The following is a 23,827-nucleotide window of genomic DNA, read 5'->3' as shown; positions in this document are numbered from 1 at the left end:
CTTACTTCTATTTTTAAATATATAAAAAGTAACGTGATATCTATACTATTGTGCATCTTCAAGCTTTACTCAACAATGAATCTTGAAAATCTTTTCTAATTAATACACAGAAAGGAGAGCTTCCTCATTATTTTGTATAACTGCAGAGTACTCTGTTATGAAAATGTATCAGCTTGTTTAATCAGGACTCTAATTATGGACTGCTGCCCCACTCCAATTTTAGAACATACCAAATTATAGACCTCTCTTGATCTAGAGTCTATATTCTCCCAATTCATTAAACCTAAGGCTGTACTGAATTTAAAGCAATCATTTGCTGATCATTAATAACAAGCTTTGTATAAGTAAAATTCATTTCTCCTTCTTTCTGTATTTTAAGTGATTTTTTTGTAGAAAAAAGAAATTTCACATTTATCATCATGAAACCATTTTGATTGTTTCAATTCATCATTCCAACATGACTTCTGAATCTTGATTCTATTATTAATCATGTTAGCTACTCCTCATAAATTGGTAGCATGCATAAATTTGATAAGTGTGTTTTCTCTATTTTATCAAAGTAATTGATCTTCCTGCTCTATCAAAATAAATCACTTTCCCAGAGGTTGAGATTTCCTTCCTTTTTTCACAGTGTGCTCTTTCTTCTTTATGGGCTCACTATGATCTCCAGTTCTTGTCACCTCAGGTACTCCTACATCTCACAACACCCTTGCTCTTCTTCCCTCTCCATTCACATCATTCTCATCCCACCTTCACAGCACTTCCCTTCCCTCCTAGATCCATCTTAAAGAAATGCCACTGAACCCTGCTAATATATAATTTATTTTCTTCCTTACACAGGTAAATGTCTCAAATGCATAATCTGTCCACAGGGTCTCAACACCCTCCCCCCGGCCCCCGCATGGTACAAGGCATCTCCAATTACAAGTCTCCCCTTCTGCTCTGCAAATGTGGAAATACCAGTAATTTGGCAACATAGGGCCCAGGTGCCCTCCTGACTTCTGATAGTTGCTGAGTAGCAGCTGCCTGCTCTGGACAGAGCCTCCTTCATAAACTCATCACAGTTCCTATTGGCTTCTTTCCACCCCATCACATTCAATGAATGCTTTTGAGTTTGGGATTCTTTCCTTAGGTTAGTAAGACTGAGTTCTCAATAAACATGCCCAAATCTTCTTTGCATAACATGCATTTAATCCAAGAGATCCAGTCATTGCTTAAAATACTTCTGCAACCTGTCTATGATGCATCCTTCTACTTAATCCTAATGGTGGCAACTCATTTTTCTTCTTGCAGGGTATATTTAAATTCACATTTGAAAGGTAAATGTTTAATTTGACTAATCATGTTTTTAGTCAAAACAAAGTACTTTACACAGTACATTAATTTTCCTGGGAAGCCGTTCTAGAAGACAGTTTTGAAAAAAGAAATTAGAACTTTTATTTGAACAACAGCTTTTTACTCAGTATATAGTCTTTGTTGTTTTTAAGGATACTATCTTGAGAATCAACATCCCTTTTAATATAGGTGGTTTAGTTTGTTTAAAAATAAAGTCTCTTTATTTACTGAGTGAAATAAAGAACCAACCATCCCCAGCTTTCCCAACGCCTCCTCCAATAGGGGCAGTAGAGAAAGAGACCCTTATTCTCCAAATTCACCTGCTTGTGGTGTCACTAAGGGAGCAATCGCAGGCAGGTCCATGAATCAGGTACAGGGTGGTTCCTGCTGTCAGAAAGCCCTAGAAAGATCACTAAAAGGGAGAGGGCAATGAAAGAAAGGCATCAGTATTGCTTTGCATATTAATTCGAATTCGTATTTTCACTATCAGGGAATTTTGAAAAGAATGTAGTAACTAGGGAAATATTTCCTGTCCTTTTATGGATTTACTATTAGCCACTGAAGTGATAATATGGCCTTAAGCTTTGTTATAAAGAGCATCACATCACTTTTTGAGTTTGGCAATTAACTGTGAACATTTGTATTAGTTGGGGTTGTCTAGAAAAATGAACCAATAGGGGATATGCGGTAGATGATTGATAGATGAGAGATAGATAGATAGATAGATAGATAGATAGATAGATAGATAGAGATTTTTAGGAATCATCTTAGCCAATTATGGAGGCTGAGACATCCCAAGATCTGCAGTGGACAAGCTGGAGACCCAAGATAGCCAAGAGTGGAATTCCTATAGGAGTCCAAAGATCCACAGGTGGCTCAGGGGCTGATGAGAAGAACAATGCTCCAGCTCCAACAGTCAGACTAGAGTTTCCTCTTACTCACCAATTTGTTCCATTGAAGTTTGCAATGGGTTGGTTGAAGCCTATTTATATATTAAGGACAGCAATCTGCTTCACTCAACCTCTCAATTTAAATGTTAATCTCATCCAGAAACACAAACAAAAATGCACCCAGAATAATGTTTGACCAAATGTCTGACTATTCCATGGCCCAGGCAAGCTGATACATAAAATTACTATCACTACATTTAAAATTCATTCATTCTTATTTTTCAAATATGAATTCTGGCTCTTCTTGACGTAATTCAAAATGTATGTCATTGCTGGAGACTCATTCCTGGGTAGCAACAAAAAGATGGAGATAAGTAGGGGCTGCTACAGTCCTGATCCATCCCTATGACACTGTGCCCCTGTGATACTTGGTTTTTCTGGCTCACTTCTGCACACATTTGGATTTGTAATCCTGTAATTTAAGTTAAATTGTCTATGAGAGCAGACATTGGTCTTTAGGAGTGTGTTTGTGTGTGTGTGTGTGTGTGTGTGTGTGTCTATTCCTAAAGATATTATATTAGAAAATAAGAAAAACTGTGGCTCATATACACAACTTATATAAAGGAAACACCTGCAAGAGAACTGAAATTGAGGAGCATATTGGCAACTCCACTGAGCTATAAAGGATTTGAAACACCAACATTCCTTTTTCCTACACCCGTCCCCACACACATACTCCAGATGCAGAGCATAGTAAAAAGCCACCAAACTCCCTTGCTGAACTCCCTGGCATTATTCTAGGCTGAATTATGCAGACACAAGGACATGTAATGTTGGAGAAAGGGGACTGAGTCTTGAGGCAGAACAACAAATTCTAGAGCTTCTCTATATTTTTAAATAGAGGTTATTCTGAAAATGACTCAATACCTTAGGAGATGGGTAAGTATGCACTTTTTAAAACATTGATTTTTCAATCCTCAATTTCAGACAAATATTGGCAGTTTCTTAATCCCAAGAGGTGTAAGTGAAGATTAAGCATTGAGCCAGAGACCAGCATTGGGCTAAAAAGAAATTTAAACTCCATTACAAAAGTTGTGAAGTCCAAGTACTAAGTTAATGAGTGGTTTCTATCCATCTAAATTACTGGGTTCCACTACTCACTTTCTATTGCTTACAGGGTGAGTATACATGAACTTACATGAACTTGAGATCTGGCAGAGTCTATGCTCCATTAGTGGGAAAAAAAGGGATTTCATACCTTCTATTCTCCATGGTCTTAAAAATTGGATTTGTACACAACACTAGCACCATAAACATATACTAAATGAGTGGATTTAATTTTATATATATAATATATATATATTTCTCTTAGTTAAATACAACAGTCAAATTAGCTGTGCGACTACTGAGCTTTGTAAAAAAATGAAATTTTGATGAATAATCACAAAATAAAGAAAAATTGTAAAGATACTTGGCAGAGGAAAAATAATCTATGACAGAGCAGGAAGTAGGCAGGAAGCAACAAGCAAGCAGCAGCAAGCTCCCTTTTCTCTTTTCTCCCATCCTGGCTACCAGCCTTTTGAGTGGACCCACCCACACCCAGGGAGGGCCTTCCCATTATCCTCACCCAGAACTATGCTAAACCAATCAGTGGACTAATTTAGTGATCACACATCCTTAATCCATATTCACACACCCTAGATCCAGCCACCTCTGCAAAGCTCCACCTATGAACTCATGAGGCTTTGGAGGACATCTAGACACAAGCCATAGCAACACTAACTTGCTGTATTTGATCAGCATGGTAGTGGAAAGAGTAAGTCAGTTCTCATAACTATTCTCAGTCACAGTAACATATCTTTGTAAAACATATTATTTGAAATTTTCAAATATGACTAGATTGCTAAGTTAACTCTTTTTTCTTCCTCAACACATTCATCTAATTTATACATGAGAGCAATAATACATATGGAATTTCTCATTTCTCCTGAGTGCTTAAGATAGACAGAAAAAAACAGAAATCAAGGACTCTTGTTGAAAAACACAGGAGATAAAGAACAGAGAAAACAGAAGTAGACTTCAAAGCACCAATATGATGTTTCCTTTTTTTCAGAATTGTGAGACATTAGTGGTTTTCAGAAGAGGAATAAAATGATGAACTCATTTTGTATGAAGAAATCATACAGCAGCTTTCTCACACTCTTCCCTTCTGAGGCACAGAGACAATGGGAGAAGTTCTTTTGAAGCCAATGTCAGGAGGGAAGAAATGGGCTTACAACAGGGCACTACTGTCAAGAATGGAAAGACAGGAATTTAGGTTAAAAATATTTTGAAGGGACAATTGAAGAGGATTTATGTTTAAAGATCAAGCGTAATATCAAAGTTTATATTCTAGATAATTGAAATACTGAGGATTTTATTGGTAGAAATAAGACTTATAGAAATAATAAAATTAGTCCTGGACCTGCCAAGTCTCAGATATCATTAGGAAATATCTTCTATGTGCCACAGTTTTCTCCTGCTTAAAATGGAAAAACTAGTATTCTGGTTTTTTTAACATTTTATGAGGATTAAGTGAGATAATGTACTTAGAATAGTATCTGGCACATTTCAAGAATTGTTTAACTCCTTGTCAATATATGAACACAACCTTCCCTTGGAGTCCACAGGGAATTGGTTTCACAACCTCTCTCAGGATCTTCAAGTCCCTTTTATATATGGGATTGCATATAATCTATGCACATTCCCTCATACACTTTAAATTATCACTACAGTACTTATAATACTATTATAATGTAGGTTATACATAAGCCATTGTCCTACTATATTATTTATGAAGTAATGACAAGCAAAAAGGCCTGTATATGTTCAGTACAAAAGCAATGTATTGTTTTAAAAATATTTTCAATCCTCAGTTGAATAAATCCCGAAGTGTGGAACCTACAGACACTGAGAGCTAACTGTACATATCTATAGATAGTTTCAGCTCTCACATGAGAACTTGTATAAGAGGTCTTCAAGTTGGATACAGATACAAGTAACACAATCTCTTTCCGGCTACAAGCCCTTGGTATTTGCCTATTATCTTTTCTCCGGTCCTCTGAATGGCTAGCCTACTTATTATTTGGATCTTATCTCACTTGTTATTCTCAGGAAACATATTTCCATACCTAAATTAGCTGAGTCTCAAAATCCTCATATCTGTTTGTCTTTTGTATGTATTTGTCATGAATACTTATTTTTCCTTCATTGAACTAGTTTTTTTACTATCCCCCCCATATCAGGATATAACCCGAGCAAGCACCACAAAGATTATGTTCATCACAGTATCTTTAACATTTAACATGGTCCCTGGTACCCAACAAGAAGTTGCCTCTAAGCCAGGTATGATGGTGCACATCTGTAGTCCCAGCACTCCAGAGGTAGAGGCAGGAAGATTGTGAGTTTAAGGCCAGCCTGGACTCAAACAAAAACAATAAAAATGGTTCCCTCTGTCCAGATCACTAGCATGGGCAGGATAAATCATTCAGAAGAGATAGAAAGTCACATACGGTACACTAGCTCAGAAAGATGTTGTCATTAAATGTAGATTTAAAGAAGCAAGCAGAAGAAGTAGTAAAGAGTGGTAAAAGGAGGGCCAATAAACAAGAGCTGAAAGCCAGAATCTCAGTTCCACAGGGGAATGGAGGTGGGACAATTTCCCCAAATCACTTGTCTCTTGTCCTTGCTTTTTCTACATTCTACCAAAGGCCAGAGGGTCAGGGTGCCGGGTAATGCAGTGTGCAGAAATCAGCCTCCACTGCACAAAGCAAGGCAGAGCAGAACCTGAAGCAAGGAGAGAACCAGCTTGACACTTGCCGAATACTTGTACTGTAAGAGGTAAATCTGTGTATAGGGATAGTTAGAGCCAAACAATGGACTAGAACTCCCAAAATGAGTTGAGAGATGAGCAAAAAAATCAGAAGCAAATTTTAAAGAAGACCTTTATTCAGGGAATGAGGAATAGAAAAGTTTGAAATAAAGAACATAACATTTGCTGAGGGCCATTATATTTTTCCATCACTATTTTCCATGTGTCAGGGCCAGGGATTTAGCTCAGTGGTGTCATGCCTGCCTGACAAGCACAAGATCCTGAGTTTGATTCCTGCCACTGGAAACTTTTAAAAAACTAAAATAAAATATTTTCCATTCTTCTTTTTTACTAATGAATATTTTTAATGACCAATTGTATACCATACATTGATTGAGATAAATTCTATGCCCATTCACAGCTTCTGGTGTTCATTTGACTTTATTAGAATGAAGAGATTTGTCTTTGAGGGTTGGCTGGTAAAAACTAAATTAATATAATAAAAAGGAAAAACTAAGTTGATTGCAGTCACTGTACTTGTAAGCAAATTACTCTTATTAACTTGGAGGCAAACTTAGAAAAGGTGAAATAAGTAGATGTCAAAATGTTCTGAGGGCTGGGGATTTAGCTCAGTGGTTCTGCCACCTGCCTCGCAAGCACAAGGTCCCGAGTTTGATCCCAACACCAAAAAAAAAAAAAAAAAAAGTTTTGCCTGTTCAGAGAAGTCAAAAAAACCAAGAAGGTGAGAAAAAGGGGGCAGACTAAAAAGTGTGGAAAATTTCAAACCCCCAGAGTTTAAAAGGAGACTTCTCTACTTGAAGCTGGAACATTATATACACTGAATTATTCTAAAGGAATTGGATCTATGCAGTATATGATGTGTAATCGAAAACTACAGTGAATGTTTAAATTTCTTTAAATTATTAATGTAAAAGACATTGCCATTAACCTCCCTCAAAGTACTTCCTCTTGCTTCAAACACACTTATCTCATCATTCTTGTGACTTTCCGAAGCAGTCTTGGAAGTTCTCTTTCATCAGTGTCTTTAGTAGTACTATCTTGGCTGCCTCAATGTCCTGAATCAATTCAAAACATTTATCTTTCATGGCCACTCTGATATGGCGGAAGAGCCAGAAGTTGCATAGTGCCAGATTCAGTGAAAAAGGTGGATGAGGAAACCCCATAATGTTTTTACAAGCCTGCCTTTCTGTTGGTTGGCACTTGGCTGTGGCGTTCACTGTCATTTTGATCACACCTCATGAAGACACTCACAAAGAGGACTTCCAGAACTTCCAAAAATGGCAAGATCGATGGGATAAGTGTATTTGAAGCAAGGAGGAGTATTATGAGGGGGTTTAATGCCAATGTGTCTTTCCCTGTAATATTTGTTTTTAATTTAAATATTCACCATATATTTTGATTGCCTTGTAGTTCCTGGAGAGAAAACAATCCTTAGATAGAATTAATTAGAAAGTATACAATAGAGATCCACAACCCAAAATAGGATGTAAGATTTGGGGGGTTTTTTATCAACAAGTTTTTATAAGGCTCTTCTAAGCCTTTAGCCTTTTGCTCAGCTGCTTCAAAGAGGACAGGGATTTTGTTGGTGGTAATGGTGGTTGTGCTAGGACAGCTACAAAAATACTGCAGTTGACAGAACTTAGATAAATCCATATAGGAGAACCGAGTGAAAAGCTTGTCCAGGCATCAACAGGATTTTTGTTTCTGGAGTTTCTCTTTTAAAAGACCTGCAATTGCACCTTGACATAATTCTAATGTAAAGTATGGATATTTAACCCTTCAAATGCTACTGTTTGCAAAATATTTAAATGAACGCTCTGAATTCATTTGATGTGACTTCTATTTGAAATGTTTACAAATTTTCTAGCCATAAAGAAAAAATTAATACAATGAAATTTATTTCACAAAGAGGTAAATTTGTCTGTTCTCCGATTATCCAAGCATAGGGAATTCAAAACTAAATTCAAATAATCATCAGTTCCTGGAATTTGCTTTAAGCAAAGATTCACCCATTCAGTAGAATGGGCAGACACAGTCTTTTAGAACTGGGAAGATTAACTGCATAATGAGAAGCATTTTAGGTTGATTTTACCTTTACATCTCCTTAATATTGACTACTGGGTTGTGAAATGGTATGATTCAGGCAGAAATTCTTGGTCAAGGTAAAAGGTCTAAATCATCCATAGAATGTGGAGTTAAGACATTTTTTCTTTTCCCCATTTTCCCAAGGGCCTAGAAAATACCTGGCATATAATAAGCACTCAATAAAATAATACTTGCAGACAAAAAAATAAATGATTGATTTTAACTTTAACTTATTCTAAAACATCCATCTCCAAAATAGAGAAAAGCAATAAATAGTGGATCATCCTGTGACGTTGACTGAAGTCTTATTAGCCTGAAGGGAGCTGAATTGAACTTTTATAATAAATTTGTTTAACCTGAAATTTTCCTTTATGGTTCAGGAAGCTCTTCTTATAGAACCAGCCCACAATGTGTTCACAACCAGCCTATCCTGACATTCCAGTCTCCTCAAACTACCAAGTCGAAAGTCTAACAAATACCAACCATAGCAGACTTTAAGGACATGTTGGAGTATTTGTGAGTTATTGTTCTTGGCATGGATGGACAGTGAGACAGTAATAGTTCTTTTATCTAATTAAGTAAGTTCATCCTCAATTTGGGCTCTAATGACCACAACCCAGGTAATTTCTTCTTTGACTTCACATTAAGAGAAGGGGATGATGATAAAGAACCTTGTAAAATTCAGCCCTGAAGGAATATTAATTTAATCCCTTGGTGTTTATCTAGCCTGGAAGCAAATATTTTAAAGAGTGAATCAGACTCAGACTCTGTCCTGTGCGGTTTCACCGCCTGCTGCGCAAGTGCAAGGACCGGAGTTCGATCTCCGGTACCAAAAAAGAAAAGTTCCTCAGCTGCCGCCAAGGTGCTCGGTTCTTCTGAGGGAGCTAAGGCTGAGTTGAGGTGAGGCTCTCACTTCATCCGGCGACTAACACCGTGCTGGCAGCCCGCACAAGGACCTCCGTCTCAGAGCTCGCCTGCATCTACTCCGCCCTTATCCTGCAGGACTACGAGGTGACAGTCACGGAGGATAAGATCAATGCCCTCATTAAAGCGGCTGGGGTCAATGTCGAACCTTTTTGGCCTGGTTTATTTGCAAAGGCCCTGGCTAATGTCAACATTGGGAGCCTCATCTGCAATGTAGGCTCCTGTAGCTGGTGCTGCACCTGCGGGAGGCCCTGCCCCCTTCACTACTGCTGCCCCAGCTGAAGAGAAGAAGGTGGAAGCAAAGAAAGAAGAATCTGAGGAGTCTGACAAGGACATGGGCTTTGATGTTTTTGACTAAACCTCATTTTGTAACATATTCAATAAAAACTGAACAGCTAAAAATAAAAGCCTTCAAGAAAAAATCAAGCACCCCTGTTTTTGCAGAGCCACCATTCTGAAAGATGACTGAAGAAAATTGTCTTTTGATTGGGCTTACAGGTTGCATTCTTCACATTCATTCACAGCACTAACTGCACTGCTGTCTCTTAACAAAAGGCAGGAAGTTACACCAACCACTTGGCCACCAGGCACACATGATCTGGGTATAAGCAAACCACACTACCTGCAGTATCCCTCAAGGAAATAATTTTGCCACCCTGAGAAGGCAGAAGTCATGGTTTTAATTTTGGAGGTTTGGGCTGTCTCTCTCTTTTGTTTATTCATATACATACTGTATATTGATTGCCTACTATGTGTCAAGCACCATGGTTATATGTAATGTGAGGGCAACTCTCTCTAGGTCAAGAAGTTCATTCTAAATTTCCAAAGGTGGGGGAAGGTTCTGTTTATAAACATGAACTGGATTCAAAATTTTCTGTGCACTGGGCATTTCCATATTAATTATTCAATGTGATAAAATTTTGAACTGCTTTTTTTAAATGTTAACACTGATTAATTAGTCAGCTCAAGATCACAATTAAGGAGCTGCCTTATCCTTTCCACACTGAGTTCTCTCCACCAAACCTCCCCTATATGTGCTGCCTTTACTTGCCTTAAATCAGCTCACTAAATTGGTGCTTTTCCTTTCATAATATAAGCAGAAAATGTGAGATATTAGTAGAAAAGACTAAATTTTTAAAATAGGGATAAATGGCAAAGAAATAGAGACATTCAAGAACAAAAGATAAATAAAAAAAGGATTAACTATGAAACTAATTTTAACTTTGATAAAATAAAGAGATTCCATAAGAACTAAACTGAATTTATGATAGATTAAAAGGGTCAAAAGTTAAAGATGTAAAACTAGTATCTTTTGTGTCCTAAAAGATGGGTCACAAGTTGAAAACTATAATTAGAGTTTTCTTGGGCAAAAGTTTCCTGAGTTTGAAATTCAGACAGGAAGCTTATACCTGTGTACCACTATTTTTAAGGCTAAAATCTGAGTTCTCTGTTTGCCATCCAATTTCCTTTAAAAACCTGGTGTTGACACTGTCTTGCTATGCAGCCAATCCTCCAATCTAATTTGTAGTATGGCTTTTGGGCTCTCGCAATGGTCCATTCATTTCTGAATAATGGCACTTGCCACAAGATACTACAGGCATTGGCTACTTCTCCATGTTCCCCTCAGATTACAGTATCAGAGGACACAGACTGGACCTTGAGAGTTAGCACCTGTGGCATGAATAGCCCTTTGCAGACACAGCTGAATGTGCTTTTCTCACTTAATTTTCAAAACAAGTCTATGACCCAGATATCATCACCATTTGAAAGTTAAGAAAACAAGTAAAAGAGATTAAGTAACATGACCCAGGTTAACAACTAGTAATCCATACCTACAATTCAGATCCAGTAAGCCAAACTCCGGAACATTACCACTTAACCACACTGAAGTCCTCTTTTATTTGTATTTTTACTCCCAAGTCTTCACCTGTGCCCCAGCACAGAGCAGAGGGATTAATGACTGAATAAAAGCCCAGTCAGCTCCACCACCACCAGCTCTTACCCAGAGCCTTAGATCACAACCTTCACAGAAAGAGATTTCTGTCTCTGTAGTATAGTGGTCATCATGTTCACCTGACACAGGAAGAGATTTACTGCCTATACTAAAATTAAATTAAATTGGTTTCCTAACTGTGCACTGACCAACTGGTGAAAGGAGACAGCTCAGAAATATGTTATGTAGCAAAGGGATATCAGCACAGAACTAAGTCTCCCACACATAATCCATTAAGTGATATTTCAGAGTTGGCTCTATTTGATAACACATACTCAGATCCAAATATCTCAAGGTATTCATGAAATATTCATGGATTTATATTCATGAACCCCTCATTGTGATTCATAAATACTAACAATAATATTTTACCATGAGTAAAAAACAAAAAAGTCATAAAATTAAGTGAGTTGGTTTGGCAAAGACCTGTCAGTAAATCTTTGGCTAAGACTGAAACAATTACTATAAATCTAACTATGTGGCCTCAAGAGGAAAGAACTAGTTTCTCCACTAGCTCTCTGCTAGTCTCTGCTTATCAACATGTTTTTTCTTTCTGCTAGTTGTGATCTCACTCCTACCTTTTTTCAAATATAAGAAGTATAAAGTATATAGAGTAAAGAAAATGGGAGGAACCCTCTGGGAGTTGAAAAGCAGGAGATTCCTATATTCCTCAGAGAACATCCAGCCTTTCCCTTTCTGCTACTCTCATTTTTCCCTGAAACTACTTAGTAGTAATTATAAAAGTATCACTGAAACCTTCCTCTGCAGATAAGTTAAGTATAAAATGAACCCAAAGGCAAAATTTTCTTTTATCCCAACAGTCTGTCATATCTATATTGGTAGTCTAACTGTTCATAACTTTTCATCCACTTTACCCTAACAACAAACAATACTTTCCTTTTAAAAAATCTTCCTTCTGAGTACCTTCAGCATGAGACTGGCAGGATTTAACCAAGCAATGCCAAAAATGAAAGAGAAAATAAAATTGTGTCATTTATACAAGAGAAGTACATGAATCTCTCTAATTCTTCATCATTAGAAATTTGTTTATCTGAATAGGATGGACCTGAAAGACATAATTCTTTTTAATCCAACAGGTTGATTTATAATCATAATATGGAGTAGATAATCAAGTACACATCAATTGGTTTTCAGATCCATCAAAATCTGTCAATTCAATTTAAATAGACTTGAAGTGTTAACACAAAATCAAATTGTATCCTATTAATATTTGAATGTTATGCCGAAATGCATTAAGGATTTAATGGAAGAAAATAAAATTATTCTGTTTCCATATTAGAGGTAATGCCTCAAACAACATATCATTTTTACTGTTTTTTGATCTAAAAGTTCTAAAGCACAGTGGGGATTGGGAGCATTATACAAATTGTTCCCTAGTAATAATTTAATTTTACTATGATTTTTTAAATGAACTATGATTAGTTGTCAGTTTGTGAGTTAGCATTGAAAATGTTTTGCTTTTTGTATTAAAAATAATATAAATGCCTGTAATTTTTTTTAAAATCATTTCATAGAATTCTATTCACAGTTCTTTGTTAAGAAAGTGAATAAGCAGGGGCTGGGGATTTAGCTCAGTGGTTCTGGCGCCTGCCTTGCAAGCACAAGGTCCTGAATTCGATCCCCACTACCAAAAAAACAAAACAAAAAAAGAAAGTGAATAAGCAAATAACAAGAGCAAAAATTTATAAAAAGTGGACTTCTAGGAAGATGGCAGAGTGGTGAACAGCAGATAAACAGCCCCTCTGAGATTTGGTGTACAGATGCTGGAATATAGCAAGGTGAGGAAGAGAAGGAGGAGGGAAGTGGATTCCCACAACCCAGGAAGGATCTGAAGTGAGAATTGAAGCCCACAGGGAGAGTGAAGAGAAAGACCTCAATGCAGAAGAAGGAATTGGCAAGCAGCACTTTCTCCCTGAGCCCTGACTCATTTCTTGGAAGGGGCAGCTCAAACCTGCAGATCCACGGTGACTGCTGGCCACCCCAGAGGCCTCCACAGAGAAATGCGCCAGAAAAAAGGTGCAGTGAACATAGTGAACTGTAATGACTGGTGAGTTATTCAGGTTTAGAAGTTCCCCAGGAGAGGGTGATTAGCTGGTCAGCATCTTGGAGAGGAGCCAACTGAGCTCAGAACTCTGGGTACCTGAGAGCTGGTTCCATCTAGCAGCTCCAAGTCAGGGTCAGGAGGTCAAGAAGCTGAGTTCAAGCTGTCAGGGAGCTGAGTTCAACCCAGCAGTAGATACACAGAGTGCTGCAGGCTAGATAAATCAACAAATTGGGTACCAGCCTCACAGCCCAGTCTGAACTTCAGTGGAACTAAAGGTGCAGGCTTGCTGGGATTATCCACTACCCTGCTGTAAATTTACAACTAGCTTCCTGGGATTAATCAACACAGATATGGGCTGTCTACTCACTCAACATTTTTAGCAGAGGCATTCCCTGAAATGACTTTTTGTTTGTTTGTTTGTTTTGGGGGGGGTTTTCTTGATTTTTTTGGTCTTGTTTTTATAAGTGTGAACACTGTTTCTAGTTTTTTATTGCTTTTCTCTTCTGTTCTCGTTTTTATTTCTTCCTTCTCTCTTTCCCCCGTCTTCTTCACCAGCTTCCCAAAGTTCACATAATCTTTTTGTCCTCCAGCCTTCATTCTAATATCTTCCTCTTCATCTATTTTCCCCCTAATCCCTTTTAAATTTTCTCTCCTGAGGGTAAAATCACCACACTAATGGCATATTTACTGTACACAATGTTCTAGTTTGTTTTAGATTTTGTTATACAACCACAAATCTAGTTCATACTTGTAAAGGTGGAAAATTAATAGTTACCACAGTTCATCATTTTCTAGGGATGTGCCAAGACTGAGACTGCCTAAGGGTCCTAAACAACACTATAGGCCAGTGACAAAGAACCAGGGGCTTGGCCAAATAGGCAGCAACTTCTTATCCCCAATAAACTAAAGAGGTAGAATCTTGCAACAGACTCAAAATGCAAAAGCCACCTACACCTGAAAGTCATCTCTGAGAATTAGTCATTTTCTAAGGGTTCTCACTTCTAGAAATAAAACTACTTGCCATAAGCAATTTATGAGCATCAACCCAAGAATTAAACTAAAAAAAATTAAAAATGAGAAAACACTTAATCAAGATGCAACCCCAGACTTCCAACTCACCAAAGGCAAACACAGGGGGCAATGAAGTGGACCAAGGAGAAAACCACCCACCTGGACTCTCAGAAGTCATAACAGTGGAAGTAACAAAGCAGATAAATGAGGCTTTAGAAAAAATCAAATAATTTCTCAAAAAACTACAGAGATAGTGACTATAATGAAGAACACAGTTAGTGATTCTAGAGCAAATATAGATAACCAAAAAAAATAGAGGCGCTTAGGAAAATGATGGAAATCATGAACACCCAACATAAGAAATAAATGGCATCCATGAAACAGATTCAAACTGATATCCAGGAGGTTAAAATTTTCATTGAAAGTATACACAATACAATGAACCAATGTGAGGACAGAATATCAGATATGGAAGACAGAATTGTGGCTAGTGATCATGAAAAGAAAGATTTCTTAAAAATAGCAAGGGACAATGAAATATCCATCTAACAGCTGCTAGATGATGCAAAGAAGAAAAACATAAGAGTGATTGGAGTTGATGAAAAAGCAGGAGACAGTACAAACCACATAAAAAACCTGTTTACAGGAGTAATGGCAGAAAACTTGCCGAGAATGGAAAAAGAATTTGACATACATATAAGTGAGGCATATAGAACTCCAATTAGCCATAATCTAAAAAAAATCAACACCAAGGCATACAATAGTCATGGTTCCAGAAATTCAACATAAGAATAGAATATTAAAAGCTGTTAGAGAAAAGAAACAAATCACCTATAAAGGAGAGCCCATCAGAATCACAAAAAACTTCTCAAGTCAAACCCTCAAGTCAAGGAGAGCTTGGAGAAAAGTATTTTAAGCCCTGAAAGAAAACAACCTAGAGCCCAGATTGATGTACCCTCACAAAACTATCTTTCAAAATTGATGGAGAAATAAGATACATTCAGGACAAAGAACACCTGAAGAAACTTATGGTCACCAAACCAGCACTCCAAAATATTCTGAAGGATATTCTAGAAAGAGATAATAAGGATTACAACTCCAGGAACACCAACAAAATGAATCCACCAGGCAAGGCAAGAAATTAAACAGAGGGAAAAGACAGGGAACCAAAAACAAGAAAATAATATGACAAGGATAAGTCAATACATATCAATTATAACCATCAAGATAAATGGTCTCAATTTACCAATAAAAAAAAAACAGATTGGCAGACTAGATCAAGAAGCTAGATTCAACAATATGCTGCATACAAGAAACACATTTAATTCAAAAAGAAATCCATAGACAGAGTTGAAGGATAGAAAACAATACTCCATGTGACAGGAACTCAGAAAAAATCAGGGGTAGGTATCCTATTTGCAAATAAAATGGGTTTCAAGCCAAGACTGATTAAGAGAGACAAAGAAGGTCACCACATCCTTGAAAAAGGAAAAACCCAAGAAGAGATAACAATCATGAATTATATGCACCAAATAGCAGCACACACAACTATATAGAACAAATATTAACAGACATGAAAAGTCAAATAAGCATGATACAATTGTAATAGGGGACCTCAATACCTCCAAAAATAGACAGATCAACTAGAAAAAAACTGACAAAGAAATATCAGAACTGAACTAAACTTCTGAATAAATGAATTTAGTAGATGTCTATAGAATATTCCAACTCACAACATCAAAATACACACCCTTCTCAACTGCACGTGGGGCGTTTTCCAAAATAGACCACATACTAACTCATAGAACATGCTTAAGTAAAGGAATTGAAATTATCCCATGCATATTATCAGACCATGGTGCAATGAAATTGGAAATCAATGCCAAAAGAAGATACAAAAACTTCATAAATTTATGAAAATTAAATAACATCTTCCTAAATAACCAATAGGTCACAAATGAAATCACAGAAGAAATTACAAAGTTTCTACAATTAAGCCATAATGTCAATACAATGGGACACAATGAAAGCAGTCCAATGAGGGAAATTAATACTGGTGAATTTCCATGTCAAAAAAACAGAGCAAGGAAGGTGAGCCGGTCCCAGAACCCAGAAGGAAGCTCCCTTGCCGCCATCCCAAGCTCCTAGGGCAGAGAAGCTGAGCTGGTCCAAGCACCCAGAAGGAAGCTCCCCCGCCACCATCCCAAGCTCCTAGGGCAGAGAAGCTGAGCCGGTCCCGGTCCTAGAACCTGGAAGGAAGCTCCTCTGCCACCATCCCAAGCTCCTAGGGCAGAGAAGGTGAGCTGCAGGGGGGCCAGAAGCACCCCCACCCAGTGGAAATGGGAAGACAGGTAAACAAGCCTCAAAAACAGACTTCTGGATCACCTACAGCAACTCCAAAGGGAAATGAGATGGAACAATCTGATACTCAACCACCTGGACTCTCTGAACTGGAAACAAAAGAGGACATGGGAAAAATGAAATCAGAAATAATTACTCAGATAACAGCAAAGATTGTGCTCATGGTGCAAGACATGATTAATAAATCTAGAGAGGACATAGATAAAAAAAAATAGAGGATCTGAGGAACATGATGGAATCCCAACATAGGAAACAAATGGAATCCATAAAACAGATGCAAACAGATTTCCAGGAGTTTAAAAACTCCACTGAAAGTCTGCACAGCAGAATGAACCAATGTGAGGATAGAATTTCACATATAGAAGATAAGATTGCAATTAGTGACCAGGAAAAGAAAAATTGCTTCAAAATTGTAAAGGAACATGAGAAATCAATCCAGCAGCTGCTAGATGATGCAAAGAATAACAGACTGATTGGAGTCAATGAAGAAAGAGGAGAGTGCAGATGACATTAAAAAAAACTCTTCATACCAAGAGAGACTATGTAAAGGTGCAAATTTCCAATGATGAATGTCATTATGTTGTATACCTAAAATGTACCAATTATTAGAATGAATAATCGATAATGTAAAATAGGAAGAAAAGGTCCAAAGGGGTAGGGTTAGTGGGAGGGGCAGGGGAAAGGAAAGAAGGAAAAGGAAAAAATGATGAGAAATGGAAAAAATGGAAATAAAGTCTTTGTAAATAGGGAAGAGTGGAGGGCGTGAAGGGAGGGCTAGGAATGGGGAAAAAAGTAAGAACCAAGATGCATTATGTAAAGGTACAATTGCCAATGAGAAATGTAATTGTGTTGTATACCTACAATGTACCAATAAAAGAATTTAATACACACACACAAAAAAAACTGTTCACAGAAGTGATGGCAGAAAACTTCCCAAGCAGGGGAAAAGAACTTGACATACAGACAAGTGAGGCACATAGGACTCCAAATAGCCTTGATCAAAAAAAATCTACACATAGGCATATAATAGTTAGGATTCCAGAAATCCAACAGAAAAACAAAATTCTACAAGCACTGAGAGAAAAGAAACAAATCACATACAAAGGAAAGCCCATCAGAATCACAGCAGACTTCTCAATGCAAACCCTCAAGGCAAGAGCTTGGAGTAATGTATTTCAAGCCCTAAAGGAAAACAGCCTCCAACCCAGATTGATGTACCCTGCAAAACTATCTTTCAAAATTGATGGAGAAATAAGATACTTTCATGATAAAGAGCACCTCAGGAACTTCATGAATGTCGAACCAGCACTCCAAAAAACTTTTAGACAATACCCTAGGAAAAGACAATGAGGATCACAACCCCAGGAAATCCAGCAGAATAAATCCATTGGGCGTGACAAATTAAATGCAAAGGGGGAGAATCAACAAAAAGAAAAACTCATTACAAGGCTTTTAAAACTTATAACTTCTTCTCCCTAATGAGTGTATAACTCAATCTTGTTATTGTACTGATTAGTATTTTTCTGATTCTAGAGGTACACACCTTTCCTTGTGCTGTACTGGCTATTTATCATCTTCTTATGTCTACTTTTTAATTGGGTTGTCTCTTAATGAACTCTAAGAATTCTTTATATATTCTGGTCATAGGTTATATGCATTGTAAATATGGTCTGTTTAAGGACTACTTTCCATTTTAATGATGTCATTGAAAGTTCTAAATTTTGATGGAATCTCATTTATCAATTTTTTTCTTTTATACATCATGTCTTTTGTATCCTAGGTAGTTCTTGCCTACCCTGAATTCATAAACATTTTCCCTTATAATTTCTTCTTAAAGTTTTATACTTTTAGGCTTTCATATTTAGATTCATAGATCCCTTCAAGTTATTTTCATCTATGGAAATAAAAGGTGGAGGTTAATTTTTTATATATGGATACCAGGTATTCTAGTGCCATTTGCTGAAAACAATATCTCTTCCTCAGCTCTTGAATTGAGTTTATATTCTATAAAATGCTAATGTTAAATAATCTTTCAAAACTCAGTGGACCATATATGTGTGGTTCTATTTCTAGATTCTCTGTTTTATTCCAATGATCTATATGTCTTTCCTTACACCATCACTGCCTTGATTACTGTAGCTTTAGAAGAAGTCTTAAAATTAGCTACTAAAAGTCTTCCAACACTGTTTTGGGGGGGGGGTTGTGTGTGCGTGTGGTTTTTTTTTAACTCTTCTAGGTCCTTTGTACTCCTACATAACTTTTAAATTTCAATATCCAATTCTTCATTTATGACTAATATACACAGACCTGAATTTTTATATATACTTTGTGCTTTCTAATCCTGCTAAATTCAAATACAAGTTCTAGGGGCTCCTAGAGATTTCTTAGTATTTTCTCTGTAGATGATCATTTCATCTACATAGAAAGATTTTGCTTCTACCTTGCCAAGCCTATCCTAATTGTGTCATTTTATTGCCAGACTATTTTGGTGGGGCCTAGCTTTCAAAGTTTAATGGAAAGATAAAGAGTAAGCATATCTGCCCTTGTTCCCCACCTTAAGGAGAAAGCATTGTATCTTCTCCATTCATATAAGCCGTTCTCGCTGGAAGTATGGAGTACATGTCTTTAATCTGTTGAGAAGGTTCTGTTCTACTTCTAGTCTCCTGATAGCTTTTACCATGAACAGCTGTAGAATTTAGTCCAATACTTTTTCTGCAACTACTGACAGGATCATATGGCTTTTGCCTTTCCTCTGTTAAAATGATGACTTGGGGGGGGGTGGGGGGGTGGATCTTCCAATGCTGAACCAACACTGCCATCCCTATAACAAAACCACTTTCTACATACTGCCATATCTGACTTCTAAGAGTTTGTTTTATTAAACAAATTTCTATCTATGTCCATACTTTTTTCTTCTATTATCTTTATCCAGTTTTAGGATTAGCACAATGTTGAGTTCCTAAAATGAGGGGAGAAGTGTTCCTTCTTTTTTCTGTTTTAAATATTTGATATAATTTATCAGTTAAAATGCATATGAGCCTGCTGCTGTCATATAGGTAGGTTTTCAAGCCAGGAATATACTTTCTTTAATAGGTGCTATTCAAATTTTGTATTTTTTCCAGAGTTAGTTTCATTAATTTGTCTTCCAAGGTACTTCTTAGAAGTTGTCAAATTTATTTCAAAAGAGATTTTTGAAATATTCTTTCTATATCCTTTTAAATTCTGTAAAATCTGTGGTAATATCTCCTAGATCTTGATATTGTAATTTAAAAAATGTATAATTGATATCATGCAACAGCAAGAAAAGGTCTAAAGGTGGAGGGGAAGTGGAAGGGGTAGGGGAAAGGAAAAAAGGGAAAAGAAACAATATGAGAAAAGGAAAAAATGGAAACAAGGTCTTTGCAAATAGGAAAGGATGGAGGGGGTGAAGGGAGGGCAGGGAATGGGGAAAAAAAGAACCAAGATACTCATGTAAAGGTACAAGATCCCCATGATGAATGTAACTGTATTTTATACCTAAAATTTACCAATAAACTTAATGGGGAAAAAAACCCCAGCAAGCTCAAATAAACAACCTAATGTTGAATCTCAAGCTTCTAGAAAAAGAAGATCAAATCAAGCCCAAAGCTCATATAAGGGAGGAAATATAAAGATCAGAACAGAAGTTAATGCAATTGAGACTATAAAAACAATACAAAGAAGCAATGAATAAAAGAATCGGTTCTTTGAAAAAATAAATAAAATTGACACCCCTTAACTAAACTTATTTTCAAAAAGGAAAAAAGGCTCAAATTCATGCAGTGAGGAATGAAAAGGATGAAATCACAATGAATCCTGAGGAGATTCATAAGATCATCAATACCTACTTCAAGAACCCATATTCTAACAATAGAAGACATTGAAAAAATGGATAGATTCCTAGATACATATGAATTACCAAAGCTGAATCAAGACAATATAAAAATTATAAATAAACCAATATTAGTCAATGAAACTGAAGATGTAATTAAAAACCTACCAACAAATATAGCCCAGGTCCTGATGGATTCCCTGCTGGATTCTACAGGAAATTTAGAGAAGACCTAATACTGCTACTTTTCAAATTCTTTAATGAAATTGAAAGGAAAGTAATACTCCTAAATTTTTCCTCATACCAAAACCAGAGAAGAACTACAGGCCACTTTCTCTAATGAACGTAGATGCAAAAATCTTCAATGAGATTACTGACAAACAGAATGCAGTAAATCATCAAGAAGATCATACATCCTGACCAAGTTAGATTCTTCCCAGGGATGCAGGGATTGTCCAGCATATGCAAATCATTAAATGTAATACACCATATTAACAGAGCCAAGGACAAAAACCATATGATCATATCAATAGATGCACAAAAAGTGTTTGACAAAGTCCAACACTCATTCATGATAAAACCATATAGAAAATTGGAATAAATGGTCTTTATCTCAATCTGATAAGAGCCATCTATGACAAACTCATATTAATTGGTCAAAAACTGAAAGTTTTCACACTAAAATCAGGAACAAGGCAAGGATGTCCACTGTCACCACTCATATTCAAACTTTAGCCAGAGCAACTAGACAAGAGAAAGAAATAAAAGGAATAAGAATAAGAAAGGAAGAAGTTAAATTATCAGTATTTGTGGATAACATGATTCTCTACATGGAATACCCTAAAAAGTCTACCAAAAGACTTTTAGATTTAATGACCAAATTCAGTAGTGTAATTGGATACAAAGTTAACACTCAAAAATCAATAGCTTTCCTGTACACAAATAAAAAACTCACTGAGAGAGAAATTAGGGAAACCACACCTTTCACAATAGCATTGAAGAAAATGAAATACTTAGGAATCAATCTAATGAAGGAAGTAAAAGACCTTTACATTGAAAACTACAACACTCTGAAAAAGGAGATCAAAAAGAATGTCAGAAAATGGAAAGATATCCCTCCTGGGTAGGAAGAATCAATATAGTGATAACTGCCATACTTACAAATTATTATATAGATTTAATGCAATCCCAATCAAAATACCAAGAGCATACCTCACAGAATTGGAGAAAACCATCCCTAAAATTCATTTGGAACCAGAAGAGACCTAGAATAGCAAAAGAAATTCCAGGTAACAAAGGCGAGGCAGGGGGTATCACAATCCCCCTGCGTGGTACAGTAGAAATTATACTACAAAGCTACCGTGAAAAAAACAGTATGGTACTGGCAAAAAAAAACCAGACCTAAGAATCAAAGGAACAGATTAAAAGATGCAGAAATGACTCCAAACACACTCAGCCAACTTATCTTTGACAAAGGAGCCAAACACCTTCACTGGAAGACAGACAGCCTTTTTAATAAATGATCCTGGAAAAACTGAATTTCCACATGTCAAAGATTAAAATTTAATCCATTTCTTTCACCATACACTAAATTAAAATCAAAATGAATCAAATACCTAAGTACTAAAACAGAAATGCTATATCTTGTGGAATGGAGAACAGGTAGCACTCTTGAAGATATTGGTGCAGGCAAAGACTTCATGAACAAAACCCTGATCACACAGGAAATATTACAAAGACTAAACAACTAAGATCTAGGATCTCATCTTACTAAAAAGTTTTTGCACAGCAAAAGAAACCACCAACACAGTGAAGAGACAATCCACAGAATGGGAAAAAAAAATTTTCAGCTGTTCCTCAGACAAAGGACTAATATCTAGAATATATAAAGAACTCAAAAAAATCAGACCCTCCAAATTTAAAGACCCAATCCGAAAATGGGCATCTGAAATAAATAGACAATTCTCAGATTAAGAAGTACAAATAAAAAATAAATATATGAAAAAATGCTCAACATCACTGGTCATTCAAGAGATTCAGATTAAAACTACTGAGATTCCATCTCATTCCAGAAAGAATGGCTACTATCAAGAAATCAGCCAATAAGAAATGCTGTCAAGGGTGTGGGGAAAAAGGGAACTTCCTCCACTGTTTGTGGGAGTATAGACTGTTGCAACCACTGTGGAAATCAGTGTGGAGATTCCACATAAAAAAAAAACCCTATAATTAGCAGCTCCACTTTTCTCAGCTATTCCCCTTCCTCCATCTTCCCAAAAGAATTAAAAGCATCATACCACCGAGATATATGCACACCCATGTTTAAAGCAGAACAGTTTGTAGTAGCTAAATCTTGGTAACAGTTCAAATGCCCATTAACCAATGAATGTACAAATATGTGTTTTTTATGATGAAGTACTACTCTGCCATAAAAAAGGATAAGCTTGAGACATTTCTAGCTAAATGGATGCACCTTGAGACCATACTCTTAGAGGAAATAAATCACACACACACATGTGAAAACTGCATTGTTTTGCTTCCTTTGGTGTGAGAAACCAGAAGTGTAGTTAAGGACCAAAATGCATAATATATATTGGGAAATGGGAAGAAAATATTCAAATGGGGAGAGGAACAAAGGAAGGGGGGAGGAAGGAAGGAACAAGAAAAAATAAAAAAAATGGAAACAAAATTTTTCTAAATAAGGAGGGGAAGAGGGGTTGAAGGGAGGGCAGGGGGGATGAGGAAAAAAAGAAGCAAGATATATCATGTACAGGTACAAATTCCCTATGATGAATAATATCATTATGTATACATAAAATGTACCAATAAAATTTAAAAAACAAATATATATATAAAGTATTTCAATGTATTGGAAGTACAATTAGACATGTGGAAAGATATTTATTATGCATCACAAAAATGCATATTAAAATAAGAGCTGAAATATTTGAATCTATAGTCAGAAAAGGAACTTTAATGAAGGTTTTATGCTATTAACTATTTTGGTTAAGTTAGTCAAAGTTATTCTGATAATTAGAGTTTGGTGCATCATAACTACATAATTTTGCATTTCTCTTAACTATAGAGTACATAAACCATGTCTATATTATAAGTCTGAATATAGATATCTAAGATTAAGTGATATTTTAGTATGTTTTTACACAAGCTGAATATTATATGAGAACTTTAAATTGTGTGGTTCTTTCATCTTCTAATCACAAACTCTTTGGGAGCAATCCTGGCTCCATCTGCTGGTCAGTTTGAGAATTCATGAAATTAATTTATCCTCTTTGATTTTCACCATTGCTCAAAGGTGGTACCCATTCCCATTTGTACAACACTGCATAATTTATGTGCTTTCTAACAACACTTTTAATGCATGGCCACAAGATTAAATCTGAAATTTTATCTTTTCTATTTCCTATATTAAATGCCTCAAGTTTCT

At 36.4% G+C, this 23,827-nt stretch overlaps 1 pseudogene; it reads left to right on the top strand.

Annotated features, from left to right (window-relative positions):
• The first annotated feature begins 5,569 nt into the window (after positions 1-5,569).
• On the top strand, positions 5,570-9,463 carry LOC101710434 (large ribosomal subunit protein P1 pseudogene; annotated as a pseudogene).
• Positions 9,464-23,827: the final 14,364 nt, after the last annotated feature.

This window comes from Heterocephalus glaber, unplaced genomic scaffold (genome assembly GCF_053883595.1).
Source record: "Heterocephalus glaber isolate CG9 unplaced genomic scaffold, H.glaber_assembly_v1.0 deba00000896, whole genome shotgun sequence".
Taxonomy (NCBI): Eukaryota; Metazoa; Chordata; class Mammalia; order Rodentia; family Bathyergidae; genus Heterocephalus; species Heterocephalus glaber.
The sequence above is the reverse complement of the archived record's forward strand: the minus strand, read 5'-3'. Positions and strand labels throughout refer to the sequence as shown.